Consider the following 5,272-nt stretch of genomic DNA (forward strand, 5'->3'; position numbering starts at 1 on the left):
ATTCAGCTCATTAATCCAGTAGCAATATATCAGGGAAACATCTAACCTAAGTAACAGGAGCCTTTTATTTTGATCATTTATTAAAAATGATACAGTATAAACGTGCATGGACCACTCACCTGAATGGTGCCATTTATTATTGAAGAATTAAAAAGAAGGCATGGATCTGATTCAGTTGGGTGGAAAAGGGAACCACAGAGTTTGACAGATACACTTTTCTCTTCTACAGAGGTAGAGGAAGATAACAACTGAGAAACAGCCTAGGTTCTTTTGCAGGAGCCAGCAAGGGCTGTGTCTCTGTATTCCATTCATAGTAATAAGTGGCTGTGTCTACAGGGCCCATATTATTCGTGATTAGGTACACCTAGTTGTTAGAGTTATCCTTGGAGATGGTAAACCGGTTCTTCAGAGATAAGCTGTAATACATCACATCATTCCACCAGATGGTAACAAGTCACTCTAGTGCCTTTCATGGAGGCTGATAGATCAATCTCACACCCATTCCTGATAATCTAAGTTAGAATCCAGAGGAGATGCAGTGAAACCTAGGACATATCCACCCTTCCTCCTCTGCCTGTCTTTTTCACTGAGGGATAAACTTCCATTAAGTATTAATATCTTCCTCAATCTAATTTCTCTCTTCATGCATTTTCTATCAACAGGATGGATGTATTCCTTTAAAAGTACACACAAACTTATGACACTCATGAAGGAGATCTCTCAGAAGGCCAATAGTATCAACTATTTTAGCAAAATTACACATAAGCCTGGTTCTAGTGTAGAATATAGAATATAAATAACCATGGCTGTAATCAGTTGCATGTGTCAACTCAGCAAGGTTATATCTCAATTATTCAAATAAAACTAACCTATGTGCTACTGTGAAGATACTTTTTTGATGTTACTAAAGCTGGCTATAAACTTTCTCTCAATTACGAGGATTGTCCTAGATAATCTGGATGAGTCTTATTCAATACCTGAAAGACATAAAATAATCAAACTCTATGACTGGCAGCAGTTTCAGATTCTCCCAGGAAGTCCAGTCTGTCCTTCCTTATGGCCAACACTATTGGCCTGACATGCTTAGTGAGACCCCACATCCCTGGCAAACAAAGCCCACAACAAAATGGAGGATCCATCCTCAGCTCTCCTAAAGTCAAGTGTGAAGGAGGTCAAGCTTCGACAGTGTAAGAAGCAGATTACTTCTACTTCAGTATCCCACATTGAGGAAAATACTGTTATCCTCTTGGTGATTAATGTTGACTTGCATTTCCCAAATAAATATATGGACAAAAGGCAACAGGAAAAGCCTGGGAACAGTGAATGAGGAAGTCCTATTATCTTTCCGAAGCAATACGGGGACCACAGCCTGAGCTATCCCTGAGTCTCAGACAAAGGCCCTCAGCACTGGGATTTAGACAATAGAAACACATCTTCTATATTGAGAGTAAAAATGAGATAGGGGAGTTGTGGGAATAAGGTCTTGAAATAAGTAAATAAAAAGGATTAGCAGGAAAGCGGGAAACTGGATCTGTCCTAAGTTATGGGCACAGTTCTGTAAGAGGAAGAGGATAAATGAGACATTGATTTTGTTGTCAAGGACACTGGCTCGGGTTCAGTCTCCTTAGGAGCTTTAATCTGACTCCAAAAGTCTATTCTATTCACTTATCCCTGCACTGAATATCTTAGAATACTCTCCCCAGATCACCAGGACTTCCTCAGGATTCTGATTCTTATGACTACAGTAGGGTGTGTTCAGAGCTAAAGCCACACTCTATAGTTTGTGCAGATAAGAATGTATCCTACAATTGCAAATAAAAAATCTATCAAGAACACTGTGTATCTTGAGATGTCAAATGTTACTACAGAATGTCAAATCAATATGCATTATATTTCACTCTTTCTGTTTCTTTACAAATAGTAAATAGAAAGAGTTCATTCATTTGGAAGGTGGGATTAGTACTTTTCAGGACAGTTACTTGAGGGTTGGCTGCTAATAAAATCACTCAGGAGATACCCTGGGATATCACTGAGGAGGTGATGTTGACTCCTTTGGTGGAAATGGGCTGCATTAGCTGCTAAAATGTGTAGCTTTCCGCTGCTACCTTTTGTCCACCGAAGGTTTTGGTCTATGAAGAGCTGACATTTTACTCTTTGAGATGCAGAGAAATGCCAGAAAACATATGATCGATAACTTGATCTTATCTCATCTTATTCTGCTGGTGAAAATTTATCACCCAGAGGCACAGAAATGTGCAGGAAAGAGGGAAGGGCTGGGAATGTCACCCACAGAAAGATGTTCAACTTAAGGTACATGCCATGAAAGAAGAAATTCAGGTGCTTCTTTCCCAAAACAAAACAGGCAGACATAATTAAAATCTCCATCATATTGCATGTTTATACATGACACAGTACTCATAAATGCATTTTAACTAAACTGATAATGTATAAAGCTCTTATTGTTTTATAATTGAAATTTAGCAATATTTTCCCTTGCTGTCTACAGAGGGTATTCTCAAAGTTCTCTATGATCCTTTCTGAGTTCCTGGACAATTCCTGGAACAAAAACCTTCACGAAGATGTGAGCTATTCACATAGCAGTCCCTTGAGGATGACCTGTTATCTTGTTTACTCTCACCTTCAGTTATTTGTTAATCATTTCGACTTTAATGTTCTTATCGCCACACACAGCATTTGTTGGGTCTGCACAAGATGAGAATATATACGTTCTGTTTATCTCTACAGACACCAGTCTTGTTCTGAAAGTTGGGTAATATGTTCATTTGTCATTATGGACAATCACTAGATGGATGTTTGCACACATCTTGTCATCTTCCAGAATGCACCCACCAAGGGGCTTTCAGCAATAATCAAGGAGAAGGAGTTGCTCACGTGGTGGATGACAGGCCCCCTATAGCCATGACTCCAGTGGGATTCCCTTTCTCCAAGACCACTCAGATGCATGTCTCTTGGGATAATGTGCAGTGAGCAGCAAAGACCAATATGGACCCCCAAGATGGAGACCTTAAGGTTCCAACCCACTTGTTTAGGGGACTCTATCATTCCTAACCAGGTCCCATACCTGTGCTGTCTTTTCTCCCCCAAAGAGCCTCATCCAGAACAACCTCCCAATGGCTTACAATGCATCTGATCTAAATACAGCGTGCCATACATGACATCCCTCATGACCATGGACCCATTCGTCTACTTCTTTTTATTCCCTGTTTTATTATAAATTATGTTGGGTAAAAGTCAGGATTAGGTACATAAGTAAGCTAGGTTGAGGTGACATTTGGGCCTAAAACTGGTATTCAGTTTTCCTGGATTAGGATCAGGTCCCATTTATTAAGTTCTTTCTCTTCCCCATTCCCTGGCAGTGTTCCACAACTGCCAATACTTTCTTTATGTTATTGTGACTAATCTTTAGGTCTCACTTATGAGTGAGAATATGTGGTATACTGTTCTTGGTTTCTGTGATTGATGTCTAAGAATGACTGTCTCTAATTCCATCCGATTTGATGTGAAGTTCATGATTTTGTCCTTCTACACTTTCGTAGTATTCCATCATGTGTATGTACTACATGTTTCTGTCTATGGGAGGTCAATTTCTAGTTCTCTTAGTATTGCCACACTATTTTCCATAGAGGTTGGTCTAGGTTGGACTATCAACAAGAGTGGAGAAGCAGCCCCTATGCTCCAAACCCACATCAGCATCTATTGTTTATTTATGTACTTATTTTTAATTTTTTATTTATTAATGATGGCCATCATAACTGGAGTAAGTGGTATCTCAGTGTGTTTTTGAGTTGCATTTTTCTGATGATTAGTGAAGCTAAGCATTTTTGCTTTTATGTCGTGGCTGCTCATATGTTTTTATTTGAGAAGTGTCTGATGATGTCCCATGCCTATTTTTTTATGAGGAGAATTTTTTTTTCTCCATCAGCTCATTTGATTTCCTTGTAAATCTTGTATGTTCAGCTTTTGTCAGATATACATTTAACAAATATTTTTTCCCATTCTGAGGGTTGTCTCCCCGCTCTCTTGATGCTTTCTTTTGTTATGCAAAGAATCCACTTTTCTTAAGGATATTCATCATATTTACCAGAAGCTTCTGGTCTTCTAGAGATCTTGACTTACCTTAAAAAGGTTGGGGATGGTACTCTCTCTGGAGAATAATACAACATTAGGATTCAGATGAATTCTAAATATGTATGGAATATATGAGTCCTGGAAGAAAAGTGCAAGAAAGAATAGTCTCACTCAGTTTTTCTCCTATTGGCAAATCTCTCTGTAACACGTTTAAAAAAACCTGTTGGTTTTTGTTGGGAGCCGGCCACAGAGGCCCACTGAGCATTAGGCATCAGGAAGAGCCGTTGACCCCGAGACCACTAGGGTGCATTCGGGAGCTATTGACCCCATTTCCTCCCCCTTTCTACTCAGTACTAACCAGATTAAGCTCCTGTGAGCTCAAAACATAAAAACTCTGAGACCAGGACGAACACAAGTTAACTTTAGAAGCTCATTGCTCCCATTCTTCCGCAAACTTCAGTTTTGGCTTTCACACAACTTATAATTCAAACTCGGGTCATATTTAAGATCCTTAGTATTGGTCACAGTCTTCTGGGTCATGATCTTAGGATTTGTTGAAGGTGTAAATTGTAGAATATAGTTTTAGAAGACAGCCATTTTGTTGAAAGAATGCGGCTGGGTTACTTGCAGGTAGCCCACTGTGAACTTTGGACTGGGTCGTATTCCAAACATTCTGGGATAGGCCACTTTCGTTTGTAAAGTAAATGCTTAAGCTTCTATAGAATTGTTTAACTTGGCATAAATCAATCAGTTTAGGATGAAAGTCACAGATTAGGTTATCCTTTGTTATGTGATTTTAAGATTATCATATAAAAGGGTCTAAAGGCAATCATTGATTAAGTTTTCATGGATTAATGTTTCTGGTGGGTGGGGGACGCCCCTCCCACATCTAACTCTGTGTATAAAGGACCCCTTGTAATTCCCAATAACACATATCGCTTCTGCACTAGACCAGAGCCCAGTCTCTTTCTTTCTCTCACTTTCTCTCTTCTTCCCTCCAATTGCCGACACCGTCTCCACCTTTGGGGTACCCTGAACCTGGCTGGAGCTCATCCTAGGGAGTTTTTTCAGATAATTTAGGATTGTTATGTCGAGGAAACACCAGGAAATATATATATATATATATATATATATATATATATATATATATATATATATATATATATATATATATTTGAGTGTG

The sequence above is a fragment of the Carlito syrichta genome, unplaced genomic scaffold (genome assembly GCF_000164805.1).
Source record: "Carlito syrichta isolate Samal-C Ts95f unplaced genomic scaffold, Tarsius_syrichta-2.0.1 Scaffold315380, whole genome shotgun sequence".
In the NCBI taxonomy this organism is placed as follows: domain Eukaryota; kingdom Metazoa; phylum Chordata; class Mammalia; order Primates; family Tarsiidae; genus Carlito; species Carlito syrichta.